We start from the raw sequence: 21,789 nt of genomic DNA on the forward strand, positions 1-21,789 counted from the left end.
CCCCCCCCCCCCCACCCCCCCCACCCTGCCCGTGTCCACGATGCGCGGCCGCTCATGTACCGGCCACTTGAAGGTGAAGTTGAGCCTGAGCGGACTCTGTGTGGCCGCCACCCTGAAGGAGCCGCTGCCCAGGAGTGGTGAGAGGACCTGTCCGTAGGTGCACAGCCCGGAGACACCACCACTTGGAAATGCTTCAGGCACACGAGGAAGAAAGTGCGGCAGTCGGGCTCACAGCGGCCGCCAGACGCCAGAGATCTCTCGCTGTTCACGAACTGGGCGATCCGCAGCTCGAACGTCCCGCTGCCTGAAGCCTTGAAAAGACACAGGGTCAATGGCAGGAGAGGGAGGGGGGGGGGGGGGGGGGGGGGAGAGAGAGACAGGGGGGGAAAGAGAGACAGGGGGGGAGAGAGAGAGAGACAGGGGGGGAGAGAGAGAGAGACAGGGGGGGAGAGAGAGAGAGACAGGGGGGGAGAGAGAGAGAGACAGGGGGGGAGAGAGAGAGAGACAGGGGGGGAGAGAGAGAGAGACAGGGGGGGAGAGAGAGAGAGACAGGGGGGGAGAGAGAGGGCGAGAGAGATATAGGGTGTGTGGGAGAGAAGGGCGGGAGAGAGAGAGAGGGGAGAGAGAAGGCAGAGTGTGAGAGAGAGGGGGGAGAGAAAGAGAGAGACGGGGTGTGTGGGAGAGAAGGGGGGGGGGGGGAGAGAGACAGTGTGGGAGAGAAGGGGAGAAAGAGGAGGGGCAGTGTGTGGGAGAGAGAGAGAGACAGTGTGGGAGAGAAGGGGAGAGGGAGGGAGAGAGGGGGAGAGAGAGAGAGATAGTGTGGGAGAGAGAGAGAGAGATAGTGTGGGAGAGAGAGAGAGAGGGGGCAGGGGGTGGGAGAGAGAGAGACAGGGGGCAGGGGGTGGGAGAGAGAGATAGTGTGGGAGAGAGAGAGAGAGAGAGACAGTGTGGGAGAGAGAGAGAGAGGGGGCAGGGGGTGGGAGAGAGACAGGGGGCAGGGGGTGGGAGAGAGAGAGGGGGCAGGGGGTGGGAGAGAGAGAGGGGGCAGGGGGTGGGAGAGAGAGAGACAGGGGGCAGGGGGTGGGAGAGAGAGAGAGGGGGCAGGGGGTGGGAGAGAGAGAGACAGGGGGCAGGGGGTGGGAGAGAGAGAGGGGGCAGGGGGTGGGAGAGAGAGAGGGGGCAGGGGGTGGGAGAGAGACAGGGGGCAGGGGGTGGGAGAGAGACAGGGGGCAGGGGGTGGGAGAGAGAGAGAGGGGGCAGGGGGTGGGAGAGAGAGACAGGGGGCAGGGGGTGGGAGAGAGAGAGGGGGCAGGGGGTGGGAGAGAAGGACAGAGAGAGAGGGCAGGGGACGAGAAACCCGGGAAAGACTGAAGGGCGGGGGAGTGAGAGGGGGAGAGAGAAGGGTCGGGGGCAGGGAAGGGCAGGGAGGCAGAGAGGGGGGGAAGGAGGGGAGTGGGTGAGGGGGGGGGGGGGTGGGGTATTTACCTGGCGAAGTAGTAACAAGAGTAGTGCGGTGCGGACACTGAAGGTCGCTGCCATCACCCGTCCTCGCCGCCCTGCAAACACTCGCTGATTCCCCGTCTAATCCCAAAGGCACAAAAGCCCCTGTTGGTAAAAGCTGCAGAGAGTCAGTCAGCGGGGGCTGTGGTGACCCGCTCGGCAGGTGGCAATCCGCAGACCAGTCGGGCTCCCGTTAGATCCCAGCGCCTCTCGGCTGCAGCCCGTGTTGTGTGTTGTGTGTTGTGTGTGAGTGTGTGAGTGAGTGTGTGTGTGTGTGTGCTCGTTCTTTGCCCTCACTCCCGACCTCTCTCACTGCCAGGGCGCCGCGGCTGCCTGCCTTAATATACCCGCTCCGTGACACACACACACACACACACACACACACACACACACATGCGGCTGGGAACGCCTCCTGTCCAATATCACCCACCGCCCTCCCTCCCTCCCTCATTCACAGACACGAAGGTGGGACCTGCCCTTCTCATGGAAACATAGACAATAGGTGCAGGAGTAGGCCATTCGGCCCTTCGAGCTTGTACGCACCGCCATTCAACATGATCATGGCTGATCATCCAGCCATGATCAGTAGTAGCCTGTACCTGCCTTCTCTCCATACCCCCTGATCCCTTTAGCCACAAGGGCCACATCTAACTCCCTCTTAAATATAGCCAAATGAACTGGCCTCAACTACCTTCTGTGGCAGAGAATTCCACAGATTCACCACTCTCATGGCTCAATCCTGCCGTCATTCACACAGGAGCGCTCTTCCCACTTCTCCCAAACCATCCATCACGTCTTCAGGGCCCGAAGAAGGGTCTCGACCCGAAGCGTCGCCCATTCCTTCTCTCCAGAGATGCTGCCTGTCCCGCTGAGTTACTCCAGCATTCTGTGTCCATCTTCCTTGCCTTCAGAGGGATTGAGACAGGAACGCCTCCATTCCCATGGATTGCCCAGAACATCCACCACACGATGTGACCCCCCCTCCCCCCTTCCCCTCTCTCTCTCATCTCTTTAAGATGGCTATCCTCTCCTCTCCACTGAAGAGAGACACGAAATACTGGAGTAACTCAGCGGGTCAGGCAGCATCTCTGGAGAGAAGGAACGGGTGACGTTTCGGGTCGAGACCCTTCTTCAGACCAAAGGGTCTTGACCTGAAACGACACCCATACCTTCTCTCCAGAGATAATACCTCTCACGATGAGTTACTCCAGCATTTTGTGTCTGTCTTCGGTATAAACCAGCATCTCATTTACATTTTCTTGCAGGGTAACTAAAATCCATTGCTAACAAAGACTTCTGCTGTGGGAAGGAACTGCAGCTGTTGGTTTACACCGACGATAGACAGAAAAAGCTGGAGTAACTCAGCGGGTCAGGATTGCCCAGATCATCCACCACACGATGTGACCTCCCGTTCCCCTCTCTCTCTCTCTCTCTCTCTCTCTCTCTCTCTCTCTCTCTCTCTCTCTCTCTCTCTCTCTCTCTCTCTCTCTCTCTCTCTCTCTCTCTCTCTCTCTCTCTCTCTCACCTCTTTAAGATGGCTATCCTCTCCTCTCCACTGAAGAGAGACACAAAAATGCTGGAGTAACTCAGCGGGTCAGGCAGCATCTCTGGAGAGAAGGGAAGGGTGACTTTTCGGGTCGAGACCCTTCTTCAGTGAGTGTCCGACTCTCAGTCTGAAGAAGTTGTCTCGACCCGAAACGTCACCCATCCCCTCTCTCCAGAGATGCTGCCTGACCCGCTGAGTTACTCCAGCTTTTTGTGCCCATTGTCAATGACTTCTGCAGGTTTAGTTATTGTCTTGCAAGCAATTGTTATTCTTTCGCCAGCTGTATAGTTTTTTTTCCTAAAATACATCTCCACTACTCTATTTAGTCGACTTTACTGCTTAAACATCAGACCCCCCACACACACACACACATACACATTTAATTGCTCATAGACTTCAAACTCGGAGACATCATACCAATGAACGATCATGCTTCAAATTGCCGACTTCCCACAGATTCTGTCCCTGAATTCTAGTCATCCCCAAACCTATTCTTCCCAATTCCTACAAGCAGGCACAGATTCTAGCACTGGGGGAAGTTTCCAATGGGGAATTAATCTACAGACTCGCACCATTTTGGGATGTGTGAGGAAATCAGAGCTCCTGAGCAGGAAAGCAGGTGCGAACTTCAACACAGACACGATCCGAGGCTGGGATCAAACCTGGGCCTGTGTACATCTGATATCAATAGACAATAGACAATAGGTGCAGTAGGAGGCCATTCGGCCCTTCGAGCCAGCACCGCCATTCAATGCGATCATGGCTGATCATTCTCAACCAGTACCCCGTTCCTGCCTTCTCCCCATACCCCCTGACTCCGCTATCCTTAAGAGCTCTATCTAGCTCTCTCTTGAATGCATTCAGAGAATTGGCCTCCACTGCCTTCTGAGGCAGAGAATTCCACAGATTCACAACTCTCTGACTGAAAAAGTTTTTCCTCATCTCAGTTCTAAATGGCCTACCCCTTATTCTTAAACTGTGGCCCCTTGTTCTGGACTCCCCCAACATTGGGAACATGTTTCCTGCCTCTAACGTGTCCAATGGGGTGAAAGGTGAGGACTAGGGGGACTCTCTCCTTGTTGCGACTGGGGGGGGGGGGGGGGGGGGGGGGGAGGGGGAGCAAGAGCGGAGCTGTCGACATTTGTGAGGGCCTCTTCTAGGACGGAAGTGGGGAACACCTGTTCCCTAAAGAATGAGGACATCTCGGATGGATCTCCTGGTATGGATCACCTCATCTTGGGCGCAGATGTGGCATAGACGGTGGAATTGGGAGTAGGGTCTTTGCAGATGCCAGGGTGGGAAGAAGTGTGGTCTGGATAGTTGTGGGAGTCAGTGATGGAGGCGGTGAGATCAAGAAAGGGGAGGGAGGTGTCGGAGATGATCCAAGTGAATTTGTGTGCCGGATGTAAATTAGTCATGAAGTTAATGAAGTCGATGAATTCTGCATGGGTGCAGGAGTTAGCGTACACTGGCCCCATCCCCGAACTCTCTCTCTGCAAAATTGATGACTGCATTGGTGCTACCTCCTGCACTCATTAACGTCACGAGTAATTTCCATCCTGCGCTCAAATTCACTTGGACCATCTCCGACACCTCCCCCCCTCCCCTTTCTTGATCTCACCGCTACCCCCTGGTCAACTCGTCCCTTCCCACCCATACCACCCCGTCCCCAGGTACCTTCCCCTGCAACCGCAGGAGATGCAACACCTGTCCCTGCACCTACTCCCTCGACTCCGCCAAGTGACTGAAGAAGGGTCTCGACCCGAAACGTCACCCATTCCTTCTCTCCTGAGATGCTGCCTGGCCCGCTGAGTTACTCCAGCATCTTGTGTCTACCTTCGATGGTGGAGGCAGGTACAATGGTGGTGTTTAAGGGGCACATGGACAAGCAGGGAATGAAGTGATATGGATCATGTGCAGGTAGATGAGATTAGTTTAACTTGGCCTCGTGTTCAGCACAGACTTCGTGGACCGAGCAGCACTGTTCTATGATCTGCGTTTGAATTGTGATTCCAGGTGGGCAATGGGAAGTGATCCATTCTTAACTTAAAATTGTGTGGAGTAGTTTCCCCATAAGCAGCTGGAAGGAGCAGAGGTCTGAAGACCACTGGAGGCCCACGTGGGCATGTCTGACCCCACCAGTACTTTTGTTTTATTTCGGATGTCCGTGTGTTGGCAAGATGTCCCCATGCCTTGTCCATATTCCTGCCCATTCCCCACACGCGCGGCTCCCCAAGACGTTTAATAACAAGTGTCGCGGGTCACGGGGAGAATGCACAAACTCCGTACAGACAGCACCCGCAGTCGGGATGGAACCCGGGTCTCTGGCGCTGCAAGACGGTAGCTCTAGCGCTGCGCCACCGTGCCGCCATGTTGATCAGATGTATTGATGGCTGCTTCAATGTGCTGGTCCCACGATAGATTTTCAAAGATCTGCACGCCCAGGAACTTGAATCCGTTCACTCTCCCCACCGCCGGCTCTTCGACGAAGACAGGTTCGCGGGTCCTCGTTTTCCCTCTCCCGAAGTCGACAATCGGCTCTCTGGGCTTGCTAATGCTGAAAGCAAGATTGTTGTTCTGGCACCGGTAGATTCGATCATCGATCTTCCCCTTCTACTCGAACACATTATTATCCATTATTTATCCAACAATGGTGGTATAATTTAACGATGGATTTAGAGCCGTGTCTGTCTGCACAGTCATGGGGGAGGGAGGGACCGAGCACACAGCCCTGAAGTCATAGAAACATAGAAACATAGAAAATAGGTGCAGGAGGAGGCCATTTGGCCCTTTGAGCCAGCACCACCATTCATTGTGATCATGGCTGATCATCCACAATCAGTAACCCGTGCCTGCCTTCTCCCCATATCCCTTGATTCCACTAGCCCCTAGAGCTCTATCTAACTCTCTTTTAAATTCATCCAGTGAATTGGCCTCCACTGCCTTCTGTGGCAGAGAATTCCACAAAATCACAACTCTCTGGGTGAAAAAGTTTTTTCTCACCTCAGTTTTAAATGGAGTCTGAAGAAGGGTCTCGACCCGAAACATCACCCATTCCTTCTCTCCCGAGATGCTGCCTGACCTGCTGAGTTACTCCAGCATTTTGTGAATAAATACCTTCGATTTGTACCAGCATCTGCAGTTATTTTCTTACTCATCCCCTTTATTCATAGTATGTGGCCCCTGGTTCTGGACTCCTCCAACATTGAGAACATTTTTCCTGCATCTAGCTTGTCCAGTCCCTTTATAATTTTATCCGTTTCTATAAGATCCCCTCTCATCTTTCTAAATTCCAGTGAATACAAGCCCAGTCTTTCCAATCTTTCCTCATATGACAGTCCCGCCATCCCGGGGATTAACCTCGTGAACCTACGCTGCACTGCCTCAATAGCAAGGATGTCCTTCCTCAAATTAGGAGACCAAAACTGCACACAAATACTCCAGATGTGGTCTCACCAGGGCCCTGTACAACTGCAGAAGGACCTCTTTACTCCTATACTCAAATCCTCTTGTTATGAAGGCCAACATGCCATTTGCTTTCTTCGTGGTTATTGAGGAAGGAGGGAGTTTACTTCAACTCTCCGAGTTTGATGATAATTGGAGGGGATGATTGTGTTGAATGTTGAGCTGTAGTTGTTGAACTACATCTGACACACATACTGATGGATGTGTTCCTAAAGTCCAAGTGGTCCTGAGCAGAATGGAGAGGTCACATCCCATGTTAGTCTGCTGCAGCAGTAGGTGAATTGTAGTGGGTCCAGGTCTTTCTAAAGGCAGGAGTTGGTATGTGTCCCAACCAATCTCTCAAAGTACTTTATCATCGACCTCTCTAAGGGCAGTCATGATAAATGCTGGTAGTTTGGGAACTAGGCTACAAGCTCAGAACAAGCCTCAGAGGGCAGCACGGTGGCGCAGCGGTAGAGTTGCTGCCTTACAGAGCCAAAGACTCGGGTTCGATCCTGACTATGGGTGCTGTCTGTACGGAGTTTGTACGTTCTCCCCATGACCTGCGTGGGGTTTTTCCCGAGATCTTCGGTTTCCTCCCACACCCCAAAGACATACAGGTTTGTAGGTTGATTGGCTTGGTATAAATGTAAATTGTCCCTAGTGTGTGTAGGGTAGTGTTAGTGTGTGTAGGGTAGTGTGGTCGGCGTGGACTTGGTGGGCCGAAGGGCCTGTTTCAATGCTGTATCACCAAACTAAACTAAACTAAACTATTCTAAACCAAATCTCTACTTCCTTAGAAGATTGAGGAGATTCACGATATTGAGAACACTGTCTTCACACAATTAAAATCATTCCACTTTCAGTTCCTTTTCCTGTAAACCATCTGCTCCAATCACCTTGAGCAAGTTCCTGTCCAATACAGATGCAGAGTATCGGTTTAATACCTCACCTACATCCCCCGACTCCATTCCTCCCTTTATCCTTGAGTAGTCCTACCTTCTCCCTGGCAATCCTCTTGCTTTAATGTCTGTATTGAAATAGCTTGAAGGTGAGAGGGGCAAAGACGGGTGTGGGCCCATTGGGTCCAAGCCTCTCCTGCAAGCCCGGCAACCCCCGTTGGGACCAAGCCTCTCCTGCGGGCCCAGCAACCCTCCCCAAACTAACGACACTCACCTACTCCATCCCCCCTCAACCCCCCTGGAGCCAGGGGCAGGCGAGGCAGGAGAGGAAAGGGGAGAGGGAGCCACTCACCCCGGCCCCAGGCGGCCAGCAGCAGGAGAGCTCATCTCACACCCCCCCCCCCCCTCATTGGCCGCCACTCCCGTCACTCGGCAACCCTCCCCCAACTGCGCAGGTGCGGATCCGGCGGCCATCTTACATAAGTGTTCGATCAACGGGCCCCAACTGCGCAGGCTAGTGTGAGAGATTGGGCTAGTGTGAGAGTGTGGGCTAGTGTGAGAGTGTGGGCTAGTGTGCGAGGCGCTGGTGTGAGAGGGTCAGTGTGAGAGAGTGAGCTAGTGTGAGAGAGTGGGCAGGTGTGCGAGGGTCAGTGTGAGAGGGTCAGTGTGCGAGGGGCTGGTGTGCGAGGCACTGGTGTGAGAGGGTCAGTGTGAGAGAGTGAGCTAGTGTGAGAGAGTGGGCTAGTGTGAGAGAGTGGGCTAGTGTGCGAGGGGCTGGTGTGAGAGGGTCAGTGTGAGAGTGTGGGCAGGTGTGCGAGGGTCAGTGTGAGAGGGTCAGTGTGCGAGGGGCTGGTGTGCGAGGCGCTGGTGTGTGAGGGTCACTGTGAGAGAGTGAGCTAGTGTGAGAGAGTGGGCTAGTGTGCGAGAGGGTCAGTGTGAGAGTGTGGGCAGGTGTGCGAGGGTCAGTGTGAGAGGGTCAGTGTGCGAGGGGTGGGTGTGCGAGGCGCTGGTGTGAGAGGGTCAGTGTGAGAGTGAGCTAGTGTGAGAGAGTGGGCTAGTGTGAGAGAGTGGGCTAGTGTGCGAGGGGCTGGTATGAGAGGGTCAGTGTGAGAGTGTGGGCAGGTGTGCGAGGGTCAGTGTGAGAGGGTCAGTGTGCGAGGGGCGGGTGTGCGAGGCGCTGGTGTGTGAAGATTCAGGTCAACAACTGGTTCTGGGTGATATACTCTTGAACGTGGCAGGAATCACAGGTTTATATTTGTAACTGTGAATGTCACACATAGGCCTGATATAACTCCTTGATCTGCGATGACATTAATCCCAATTCAAATTATTTAGCAAACTATCACAAGGACCTAGCTCCCAAAAATATCTTACACTGACCTCTGATATATCCTGTTTGCCATAGAAAATTCTTGGACATATTTTAAATTGAATTTGCTTCCCTTTTCTGTACATGTTACTTTCTCATGGAAACTACTTTAACAACACACATCCCCTTCCTGGCCTGGTTTCGCTTTGTGTCTGTTGGTATGAACACGTACGATTGGATGTGTGTACAAGTTCACAAGTTCACAAGTTATAGGAGTAGAATTAAGCCATTCGGCCCATCGAGTCCACTCCACCATTCAATCATGGCTGATCTCTGCCTCCTAATCCCATTTTCCTGCCTTCTCCCCATAACCCTTGACACCCGTTCTAATCAGGAATCTGTCTATCTCTGCCTTAAAAACATCCACTGACTTGCTATTGAGGGCGTGCAGCGTAGGTTCACTAGGTTAATTCCCGGAATGGCGGGACTGTCGTATGTTGAAAGGCTGGAGCAATTAGGCTTGTATACACTGGAATTTAGAAGGATGAGGGGGGATCTTATTGAAACATATAAGAGAATTAGGGGATTGGACACATTAGAGGCAGGAAACATGTTCCCAATGTTGGGGGAGTCCAGAACAAGGGGCCACAGTTTAAGAATAAGGGGTAGGCCATTTAGAACGGAGATGAGGAAGAACTTTTTCAGTCAGAGAGTGGTGAAGGTGTGGAATTCTCTGCCTCAGAAGGCAGTGGAGGCCAGTTCGTTGGATGCTTTTAAGAGAGGGCTAGATAGAACTCTTAAGGATAGCGGAGTGAGGGGGTATGGGGAGAAGGCAGGAACGGGGTACTGATTGAGAATGATCAGCCATGATCGCATTGAATGGCGGTGCTGGCTCGAAGGGCTGAATGGCCTACTCCTGCACCTATTGTCTATTGTCTATTGTCTATTGTCTATTGACTTGGCCTCCATAGCCCGCTGTGGCAATGAGTTCCACAGATTAACTACTCTCTGTCTAAAGAAGGTCCTCCCCACCTCCTTTCTAAAAGAGCGCCCTTTAATTCTGAGGCCTCTGATCCAAGACTCTCCCACCAGTGGAAACATTCTCTCCACATCCACTCTGTCTATGCCTTTCACTATTCTGTAAGTTTCAATGAGATCCCCCCTCAACCTTCTAAACTCCAGCGAGTACAGGCCCAGTGCTGTCAATCGCTCATCATATGCTAACCCACTCATTCCTGGAATCATTCTTGTAAACCTCCTCTCCAGAGCCAGCACATCCTTCCTCAGATGTGGGACCCAAACGTGCTCACAGTATGTGACGTACGTGTGTGAAGTATAAGAAAATAACTGCAGATGCAAATCAAAGGTATTTATTTTACAAAATGCTGGAGTAACTCAGCAGGTCAGGCAGCATCTCGGGAGAGAAGGAATGGGAGAAGTTTCTGGTCGAGATCCTTCTTCAGACTGAGTTACTCCAGCACTTTGTGTCCTTTTGTGCATTAACCAACAGCTGAGTTGTTTTTTTTCTACGACTTAGACAATAATAATAGTATAATGGGCGTCACGGTGGCGCAGCGGTAGAGTTGCTGCCTTACAACGAATGCAGCGCCGGAGACCCGGGTTCCATCCCGACTACGGGCGCCGTCTGTACGGAGTTTGTACATTCTCCCCGTGACCCACGCGGGTTTTCTCCGAGATCTTCCGTTTCCTCCCACACTCCAAAGACGTACAGGTTTGTAGGTTAATTGGCTTGGTAAATGTAAAAAAAAATGGTTCCTAGTGGGTGTAGGTTAGTGTTAGTGTGCGGGGATCGCTGGTCGGCGCGGACCCGGTGGGCCGAAAGGGCCTGTTTCATGCTGTTTCTCTAAACTAAACTAAACTAAACTAATAATTGTGGCTATCGCGGACAATCGGTTATAGTGGGAGAGTCATAAAAGGATGTCCCTTTTAGGAAGGAGATGAGGAGGAATTTCGAGGGTGGCGAATCTGTGGAATTCTTTGCAACAGAGGGCTGTGGAGGCCAAGTCAGTGGATATTTTTAAGGCAGAGACAGAGAGATAGATTCTTGATCAGTACGGGTGTCATGGGTTATGGGGAGAAGGCAGGAGAATGGGGTTGAGGGGGGAGAGATAGATCGGCCATGATTGAATGGCGGAGTAGACCCGACTCCCTGTCTGAAGAAGGGTCTCGACCTGAAGCGTCACCCATTCCTTCTCTCCAGAGATGCTGCCTGACCCGCTGAGTTACTCCAGCTTCTTGTGTGTATCGGCGGAGTAGACTCGATGGGCCGAATGGCCTAATTCTGCTATCGTTTATGAACGTACGAACTTATGAACCTTACTCAGCGAATGCAAATAGTTTTCAGACTCCTTCAACACTGAGATGAGGGCCATTTGTTTGTCTGCAGCTTGCTAACCTCCCCCTCCCCCCCCCCTCCCCCCCTCCCCCTCCCTCCCCCATCACCACCCTGAGAGGGGTGACTGAGGGGGGAAGAGCAGGGGGGCTACCACCAAGGTGAGCCACTCCTCACAATGAGGGTGGAGTGAGTGTGGTAAGGACGGGGAAACTCTGAATGTCGTAATGTCCAATGATTATTCCAAACACAGATATATTGTAAATACAAATAGATGTTCAACAATCCTGAAATGGAAACAAAATGCTGGTAAGCAGGGTTGGTCTGAACCAGATCGCTTGGTGTTGTCAGTAAAGGAAGAAAGCAAAGTCGTTTCCTGTTCAGATGTCCCAATAACTGCCGTTCTTCAGTTTAGTTTAGTATAGTTTCGAGATACAATGCAGAAACAGGCCCTTCGGCCCACTGACCGAACTATTGAGGGCGTGCAGCGTAGGTTTACTAGGTTAATTCCCGGAATTGCGGGACTATCAAATGTTGAAAGACTGGAGCGACTAGGCTTGTACACACTAGAATTTAGAAGGATGAGAGGAGATCTTATCGAAACGTATAAGATTTTTAAGGGGTTGGACACGTTAGAGGCAGGAAACATGTTCCCAATGTTGGGGGAGTCCAGAACCAGGGGCCACAGTTTAAGAATAAGGGGTAGGCCATTTAGAACTGAGATGAGGAAAAACTTTTTCAGTCAGAGAGTTGTGAATCTGTGGAATTCTCTGCCTCAGAAGGCAGTGGAGGCCAATTCTCTGGATGCTTTCAAGAGAGAGCTAGATAGAGCTCTTAAAGATAGCGGAGTCAGGGGGTATGGGGAGAAGGCAGGAACGGGGTACTGATTGAGAATGATCAGCCATGATCACATTGAATGGCGGTGCTGGCTCGAAGGGCCGAATGGCCTCCTCCTGCACCTATTGTCTATTGTCTCTAATGTCTATTGTCTGACTCCGCACCAACCAGCAATCCCCCCCCGCACACTAACAGTACCACTGTGAAAAAGTTACCCTTCAGATTCCTATTAAATTTTTCCCCCTTCACCTTGAACCTTTGTCCTCTGGTCCTGGACTCACCCACTCTGGGTAAAAGACTCGGTGACTCAGCGATGGTGAAGAACACCCATGTATTTCTGAGTCAGGATGCTGTTTAGCTTGGAGGGCATCTTCCAGCAGGTGGTGTTCCCATGCTTTTTTTCCAGGGTGAAAATATCAAAGACCAGAGAGGGCATAACTTTAAGATCAGACTGGTATTGTTGATAGTAAAGAATAATGTCAAAAATTGCACCAGGATGGACAGGTCGACTAAGTCTCACTTAGGCAATGTTTTAGACGACTACAGACGACTAGGCCGCCGCCACATGGTCGCCGGGGTGTTGCCTGTACGGTCGTGAGTCGTCTCCAAAGAGTCGTAGCGTTTTTCTGGTCGCCGCTGGATTTTGAAATGTTTAAAGATTTTTGGCATATGTTGGTTTGACGCCAATGAGCGTAGCTTGTCGTCTCCTGACGGGGGCGCTGTCGTAGGTTGTCGCCAGGTGACGTAGGTTGTCGCCGGTGCTGACTTCGATCAATTCCATTGGCGACTACCAACGTCAACCTACTTCGACCGGCGACAGGTACCGGCGTCAAAACCGGAGGCCAAAATGACGTGAAATGTCTTCAGTTGTCGCCGACAGGGTCTTAGCTTGTCGTAGCTTGTCGCGGGCGGACGTAGGTTGACTTCAGTTGTTGTAGGTTGTCGCCTGCGTGGTCGTAGGTTGTCGTAGGTGCGGTCGTAGGTGGACGTCCTAAGTCGCGACGATTGGGTCGCTGGTTGTCGGTGGCTTGCCGTGGCTTGACGTCGACTGGGTGGCAGGTTGTTGTGGCTTGTCGTGGACATCGTCGTGGGGGGGGGTCCGGTCTCCAGTTTTTCGGTGACCTGCTACGACTATGAGAGTCACCGGCAGTCACCTAAAAAATCGCCTAAGTGGGACAGGGCCTTAAGGAATGACTGTTGGAATTTAACATAGAGTAATGCGAGGTGTTTGGAGCACTAACATGGGCAGAACCTACACAGTGAATGGCGGTGCTCTGTGGAGTGCTATAGAGCAGAGGGATCTAGGAGTACAGGTACATCGTTCATCTCGGGTAGATAGGGTGGCCAAAAAGGCTTTTGGAACGTTGGCCTTCATCAGTCAGAGCATTGAGTACAGAAGTTGGGAGGTTATGTTGCAGTTGTATAAGATGTGGGTGAAGACGCATTCAGAGTATTGTGTTCAGTTTTGGGCATCATGTTATGGGAACGATGTTGTCAAGTTGTAAAGGGTGCAGAGAAGATTTACAAGGAAGTTGCCAGGATTTGAGGACCTGAGCTATAGGGAGAAGTTGAGCAGGCCAGGACTATATTTCTTGGAGCGCAGGTGATCTTATGGAGGTGTATAAAATCATGAGAGGAATGAGCACTCTGTGCGGGTAGATACACAGAGCCTCTTTCCCAGAGTAGGGGAATCGAGGACCAGAGGACACGGGTTTAAGATGAGGGGGAAAGATTTAATAGGAACAGGGGAAATTTGTTCACGCAAAGGATGATAAGTGTAAGGAACGAGCTGCTGGAGGAGGTAGTTGAGGCAGGTAATATCGCAACGTTTAGACAAGTACATGGACTGGACAGGTTTGGGGGGAATTTGAGCCAAATAAAGGCAGGTGGGAATAGTGTAGATGGGACATGTTGGTCGGTGTGGGCAAGTTGGGCTGACTCTATGACTGATGATCTCAGCTTCAATCCCTCACCGAGGGTCTCCTCCCTCTCACATCGATGGACCACCACTGTCAGATGCAGGAAGTTCAGGAATCTGGCTCTTCACTCTTCAGCTTTCTCTCAGGACCTCCAATTGTTTTTGTTGCATGGACTTGCTTTGATTGCACTCTCTCCTCCACAGATTTCCCTGGTATCTGAGCAGTCCTCTCGGTGACCTCATTATATAATCTCATGAAATCTGGACCGGCTCTGTGTCAGAGTGATCCAGCCAGTCCCTCACCCACCACCCCTCTCACACCCCTCCAGAAACTTTCACTTCAGACCCAACGCCCAGGTGAACATTACATGAACTCATGGCAGTACACTGGATCAATGGTGCACTGGATCAATGGTGCACTGGATCAATGGTGCACTGAATCAATGCTGCACTGGATCAATGGTGCACTGGATCAATGCTGCACTGGATCAATGCTGCACTGGATTAATAATGCATAGCATCAATGGTGAACTGTATCAATGCTGCACTGGATCAATGGTGCACTGGATCAATGCTGCACTGGATCAATGGTGAACTGTATCAATGCTGCACTGGATCGATGGGGCACTGTATCAATGGTGAACTGCATCAATGGGGCACTGTATAAATGACACATTACATCAATGGTAGATTGTATTATGGCACACTGGATCAAAGGTGCACTGGATCAATGGTGCATTTGATCAATGGCACATTAGATCAATGGTGCACTGGATCGATGGTGCACGGGATCGATGGTGCACTGGATCGATGGTGCACGGGATCGATGGTGCACTGGATCGATGGTGCATTTGATCAATGGCACATTAGATCAATGGTGCACTGGATCGATGGTGCACGGGATCGATGGTGCACTGGATCGATGGTGCACGGGATCGATGGTGCACTGGATCGATGGTGCACTGGATCGATGGTGCACTGGATCGATGGTGCACTGGATCGATGGTGCACTGGATTGATGGTGCACTGGATCGATGGTGCACTGGGTGTTTACCAGATGTGGAGACAGAATGAACTGCAGATGCAGCATACTTGAGCAAAACACAACGTGCTGGAGTAGCTAAGTGGGTCAGGCAGCATCTGTGGAGGGGGTGGACAGGTTGAAGAGGGGTGCGTCTCCACTCCCTCCACGGATGCGGCCTGATCCGTTGGGTTCCCCCAGCACATTGTGTTTTGCTCTGTTTAGTTAGAGTATAGAGACAAAGCCCCTTCGTCCCACTGAGCCCACGCCAACCATCAATCACCTGTTGCCACTAGTTCTATGTTGTCCCACTTTCAATTCCACTCCCAACACACTAGGAGCAATTTACAGAGGCCACTTAACAAATCCGCATGTCTACACAGACAGCACTCAAGGTCAGGATTGAACTCACGTCTCTTGCGCTGTGAGGCAGCAGCTCTACCAGTTTACCAGATGTGACTGGTGAATCCAGAATACTGCACAGATGAGCTGGGCACGGGGACATATTAGAGTGGTAGAGAGAGACGCTGGAGACACGAGGCTGGGACTCTTATTCCTTGGAGCGCAGGAGGATGAGGGGTGATCATGTAGAGGTGTATAAAATCATGAGAGGAGTAGATCGGGTAGATGCACAGAGCCTCTTGCCCAGCGTCGGGGAATCGAGGACCAGAGGACATAGGTTCAAGGTGAAGGGGAAAAGATTGAATAGGAATCGGACGGGGAGCTTTTTCATACAGAGGAGGTAGTTGAGGCTGGGACTATCCCAACGTTTAAGACAAAAATGAGACAGGTACATGGATAGGACAGGTTTTGAAGGATATGAGCCAAACGCAGGCAGGTGGGACTAGTGTAGCGGGGACATGCTGACCAGTGTGGGCAAGCTGTGCTGCAGGGCCTGTTTCCATGACGTATCACTCTATGACTCTATGAGCCTAAGATGAGCCAGTGTCAAGGGGTGAGGCTGGCACCAGATACTCCCGGAATATATAATGGAAAGACCAGGTTGGTGGATACTGGAGGGATATTGAGATGGAGGGTTTCTAGAGTGGTTAATATTTCAGAGTTTTATGGAGGTAGTTATAATCCTCCAAAAGTCCATTGATTCAGAAGTGGCTCAAGAGTCCAGAGTGTGGGACGGAACTGCAGATGCTGGTTTAAGCCTTCTTGCTATTGAGGGCGTGCAGCGTAGGTTTACTAGGTTAATTCCCGGAATGGCGGGACTGTCGTATGTTGAAAGACTGGAGCGACTAGGCTTGTATACACTGGAATTTAGAAGGATGAGAGGAGATCTTATCGAAACGTATAAGATTATTAAGGGGTTGGGCACGTTCGAGGCAGGAAACATGTTCCCAATGTTGGGGGAGTCCAGAACCAGGGGCCACAGTTTAAGAATAAGGGGTAGGCCATTTAGAACGGAGATGAGGAAAAACCTTTTCAGTCAGCGAGTTGTGAATCTGTGGAATTCTCTGCCTCAGAAGGCAGTGGAGGCCAATTATCATATATCATATCATATACATACAGCCGGAAACAGGCCTTTTCGGCCCTCCAAGTCCATGCCGCCCAGTGATCCCCGTACATTAACACTATCCTACACCCACTAGGGACAATTTTTACATTTACCCAGCCAATTAACCTACATTCTCTGAATGCATTCAAGAGAGAGCTAGATAGAGCTAGATAGAGCTCTTAAGGATAGCGGAGTCAGGGGGTATTGGGAGAAGGCAGGAACGGGGTACTGATTGAGAATGATCAGCCATGATCACATTGAATGGCGGTGCTGGCTCGAAGGGCCGAATGGCCTACTCCTGCACCTATTGTCTATTGTCTAATCGAAGATAGATGCAAAATGCAGGAGTAACTCAGCATTGGAGCATCACTGGAGAGAAGGAATGGGTGGACGAGTGGGAGGAACCCATCCCTCCTCTCCGGAGATGCCGCCTGTCCCACTGAGTTACTCCAGCATTTTGTGTCTATCCAGAGTGAGGAGTATTTAGTTGTCTTATGTACCAGCAATGGAACGATGGAATTCCTACTTGGAAGAGGCACATTAGCACAATATTATGCAGATCAATTTATCATAATAAATGTTATTATTATAATACAATAAATGAATATTTGTTAACATGTGCCTGTTAATACTAGGTAAGCATAATAGTGCGAAACAGAAGTAGGTGGTCCATAGAGTATGACAGTTGCCACGGAAGAAAGGTCTCGACCCGAAACATCACCCCTTCCTCATCTCCAGAGATGCTGCCTGTCCCGCTGAGTTACTCCAGCATTTTGTGTCTATCCATAGTTGCTACATAGTTGCTACAGTGTTTTGCAGTGTTCAAGAACCTGATAGTTCCTGCACAGGGAAAGGTGACTATCGTGTGTGTGAGAAAGCAGGGAGAGAGAAAACCGATATGACTGTAAAAAAATAACTGCAGATGCTGGTACAAATCAAAGGTGTTTATTCACAAAATGCTGGAGTAACTCAGCAGGTCGGGCAGCGTCTCGGGAGAGAAGGAATGGGCGACGTTTCGGGTCGAGACCCTTCTTCAGACTGATGTCAGGGGGGGGCGGGACAAAGGAAGGATATAGGTGGAGACAGGAAGACAGAGGGAGATCTGGGAAGGGGGAGGGGGAAGAGAGGGACAGTGGAACTATCTAAAGTTGGGATATGACTGACCCCCTCAGCCTAACATCAGTGGTAGGGATCTGTCCTGAAGGATGTGGTGAGGATTTATGGAAAGGAAATCTGGTTGACTAATCCACTCAAGATCTTTTTGGAGAAGGTTTAGGAGTCAAGCTGTGGATGCAGGGTATCCTTTCGATAATGTCCCACACAAGTTGGTGAAGAAGGTCCAGCAGGTGGAACTGGAGACACGAGGCTTGGACTCTTATTCCTTGGAGCGCAGGAGGATGAGGGGTGATCATGTAGAGGTGTATAAAATCATGAGAGGAGGAGATCGGGTAGATGCACAGAGTCTCTTGCCCAGCGTAGGGGAATCAAGGACCAAAGGACATAGGTTTCAGGTGAAGGGGAAAAGATTTAATAGGAATACCCTGACATGGATTGAAACCTGTGAATAGATAGACTGGATCTCAAGTTTATTCAATTATCAGAGGCATAGAACAGAGGCATAGACAGTCTTATTTTCCAGGGTGGAAACGTCAAAGATTAGAGGGCGTAACTTTAAGATTGGATGGGCAAAGTTTAAAAGAGATGTGCAGGGCGGGTTTTTTACTCAGAGAGTGGTTGGTGACTGGAGTCACCCACTGCTAGGAGCAGCAGTGGAAGCAGAAACGAGGGTGACGTTTGGACAAGCACTTGGATATAATGGGGATGGAAGGATTTGGGTCACGTGCAGGCAGAGGAGATTCGTTTAATTTGGTGTTTATGTTTGGCTGGGATATTGCGGGCCGAAGGGCCTGTTCCCGTGATGTACTCCTCCCAGATGTTCTACAGATCCTTCTCAGGTGGGAAGGCTGTGATCAGTGGGATGGTGTAGTGACCACCGCTGTTCATGGTCTGCACCAAGGATTTGACTGAGGAAGTCGATGCCAGCTCCCAGACCACTCCTGGTACGAAACCAGGTTGGAAGCGAGCAGAAGGTGAAGATGTTTCAAGGGGACGTGAGTGGAAAGGAACGTGAAAGACCGAGAGAAAAATGGAAAGCAGGGCAATTATTTTAATTGTGGGGAAACTGGGGAGGTGTTGATGTCCAAAGGGAACTGAGGGTCTTTGTCCACTGGGCAGTGAAGGGGCAGTGCGGGCATCCAGGGGGGCAAATGTGGAGATACTCAACCAGTTGGGCGGCCTCTACTGTGGAAACGGGAGCAGATGTATTCCATCGAGCCTGTTTCAAGCCTTGCACCAGAACTGGTAAAAGGAGTATGGCAGGCAGTTTTGAGTTTCAGAGAAGGTTGAGGAGGAGACAACAGAGGGTGGGTAAGGTGGGTAAGGGCTGGGTTTGCCCAGTTGACGATTCCTGATGCAGTCTGAAGAAGGGTCTCGACCCGAAACGTCACCCATTCCTTCTCTCCTGAGATGCTGCCTGACCTGCTGAGTTACTCCAGCATTTTGTGAATAAATACCTTCGATTTAGACCTCCATAAGATCATCTCTCATCCTCCAATGCTCCAAGGAATAAAGTCCTCGCCTGCCCACCCTCTTCCTTCAGCTCTGGCCTTCAAGTCCAGGAAACGTCCTTGTAAATCTTCCCTGCACTCTTTCCAGCTTAACAACATCTTCCCCACAGCAAGGTGACCAAAATGGAACACAATATGCCAACTGTGGCCTTGTGCCGCTGAAACATAACATCCCAACGTCTATACACAATACCCTGTCTGATGACGACCAATGTGCCAAAAGCCTTCTTGACCACCTTTGCTACCTGTGACGCCACTTTCAAGGAACTATGTATCTTCACTACCAGATCCCTCAGCTCTACAACACTCCCCCAGAGCCTTGCCATTTACTGTGAAGGTCCTAGACTTCCCAAACTACAACACCTCACATTTATCTGCATTGCACTCCATTAACCATTTCCCCTGTCCACTTGCCCAACTCATCGAGATCCTGCTGCAACTTTCGATGACCGTCTTCGCTATCCACTGTAGTGTCATCTACAAACTTACTAATCATGCTTTGTACATTCTCATCCAAATCATTGAACTAAATCACAAGCAGCAACGGGCACCACACTGATCCTTGAGGCATGCCACTAGTCCCAGGCCTCCAGTCCAAAAAACAACCTTCCACCATCACCCTCTGATTCCTTCCATGAAGCCAATTGTCTAATTGGCCAGTTTTCGCTGGGTCCCATGCGATCTAACCTCCCAATGCCTTACTGAAATCCATGTACACAAAGTCTACAGCTCAGCCCTCATCATAACCTTTTTGATCACATCTTCAAAAAATTCAATTTGTTTCACGAGTATAGAAGCAAAGAGGTCCTTCTGCAGTTGTACAGGGCCCTAGTGAGACCGCACCTGGAGTACTGTGTGCAGTTTTGGTCTCCAAATTTGAGGAAGGATATTCTTGCTATTGAGGGCGTGCAGCGCAGGTTTACTAGGTTAATTCCCGGAATGGCGGGATGTCGTATGTTGAAAGACTGGAGCGACTAGGCTTGTATACACTGGAATTTAGAAGGATGAGAGGAGATCTTATCGAAACGTATAAGATTATTAAGGGGTTGGACACGTTAGAGGCAGGAAACATGTTCCCAATGTTGGGGGAGTGCAGAACCAGGGGCCACAGTTTAAGAATAAGGGGTAGGCCATTTAGAACGGAGATGAGGAAAAACGTTTTCAGTCAGAGAGTTGTGAATCTGTGGAATTCTCTGCCTCAGAAGGCAGTGGAGGCCAGTTCTCTGAATGCATTCAAGAGAGAGCTAGATAGAGCTCTTAAGGATAGCGGAGTCAGGGGGTATGGGGAGAAGGCAGGAACGGGGTACTGATTGAGAATGATCAGCCGTGATCACATTGAATGGTGGTGCTGGCTCGAAGGGCCGAATGGCCTACTTCTGCACCTATTGTCTATTGTCTATTGTCTACTGCCTACTGTCTATTGTCTACTGTCTACTGTCTATTGTCTATTGTCTATTGTCTACTGTCTACTGTCTACTGTCTACTGTCTACGGTCTACTGTCTACTGTCTACTGTCTACTGTCTACGGTCTACTGTCTATTGTCTATCACCCACATACAAAACCATGCTGACTATTCCTAATCAGCCCTTGTCTATCTAAATGCATGTACATCTTATCCCTCACAATACTCTCTATTAGCCTTCTGGCCACAGTTGTGGACTCACTGGCCTATATTTCCCAGACTTTTCCTTACAGCTCTTCTTAAATAGAGGCACAACATTTGCCACCCTCCAGTCTTTTGGCACCTCACCTGCATATTTGCTGACTCATGTATCTCAGCCAGGGCATCCACAATTTATTCTCTAGTTTCCCACAGTGTCCTTGGATATATTAAGCCCGAGAGATTTGTCTACATTTTGCCCCTCTACCTCCCCCCTCAACTTCTTCCTAGGATCCCAACAGTCTTTCCAGGTGAGGCAGAGGTTCACTTGCACCTCTTCCGACCTCGTCTACTGTATCCGCTGTTCCAGCTGTCGACTCCTGTACATCGGCGAGACCAAGCGCAGGCTCGGCGATCGTTTCGCTCAACACCTCCGCTCAGTCCGCCTTAACCAACCTGATCTCCTGGTGGATCAGCAATTTAACCCCCCACCCCCCGCCCATTCCCAGTCTGACCTTTGTGTCCTGGGCCTCCTCCATTGTCAGAGTGAGGACCAGCGCAAATTGGAGGAACAGCACCTCATATTTCGCTTGGGCAGCTTACACCCCAGCGGTATGAACACTGACTTCTCTGACATCCAATATCCCTTGCACCCCCTCTCTCTCCATCCCTCCCCCTTCCCAGTTCTCCCACCAATCTTACTGTCTCCAACTACATTCTATCTCCCGTACATTCCCCTAACATCAGTCTGAACAAGGATCTCAACCCGAAACGTCACCCATTCCTTCTCTCCAAAGATGCTGCCTGTCCCGCTGAGTTACTCCAGCATTTTGTGTCCACCTTCATCACCAAGTTGACCATAATACTCACTGCCCATTGACAGCCCCAAGTTCCCCAGTCCTCCTGTCTTTCTCCCCTGTAAAAACAGAGGAGAAATTCTCATTGAGGACCTTGCCCATGTCCTGTGGCTTCACGCAGAGTTGATGGCTTTGATTCCTGAGGTGCCCTATTCACTTTCTAATAACCTTTTTTCCCCTTAATGTACTTATAAAATCTCTTTGGATTATCCTTAATATTATCTACCAGAGCTATCTCCTGCTCCCCATCCCCCCCCCCCCCCCCCCCCCTCCCTTTGCCTTCTTGATTTTCAGTCACGACACATTTGAAAACATCCAACTTTCCGGATGTTCCTTTTCCTGCAAACAACCTACTCCAATCAACTTG

The 21,789-nt window shown here is 50.6% G+C and overlaps 1 pseudogene across 1 annotated transcript in view; it reads right to left on the reverse strand.

Moving 5' to 3' along the window:
* LOC144597567 (uncharacterized) overlaps positions 1-1,724 on the reverse strand; it is a 30,802-nt pseudogene extending 29,078 nt beyond the window's left edge. Inside the window, exons 1-2 of the transcript XR_013547760.1 lie at positions 1,486-1,724; positions 61-311 (exon numbers count right to left, since the gene is read on the reverse strand). The product of XR_013547760.1 is annotated as an uncharacterized LOC144597567 (transcript). The remainder of the gene's footprint in view (positions 1-60; positions 312-1,485) is intronic.
* Positions 1,725-21,789: the final 20,065 nt, after the last annotated feature.

The sequence above is a fragment of the Rhinoraja longicauda genome, chromosome 10, assembly GCF_053455715.1.
Source record: "Rhinoraja longicauda isolate Sanriku21f chromosome 10, sRhiLon1.1, whole genome shotgun sequence".
Classification (NCBI taxonomy): domain Eukaryota; kingdom Metazoa; phylum Chordata; class Chondrichthyes; order Rajiformes; family Arhynchobatidae; genus Rhinoraja; species Rhinoraja longicauda.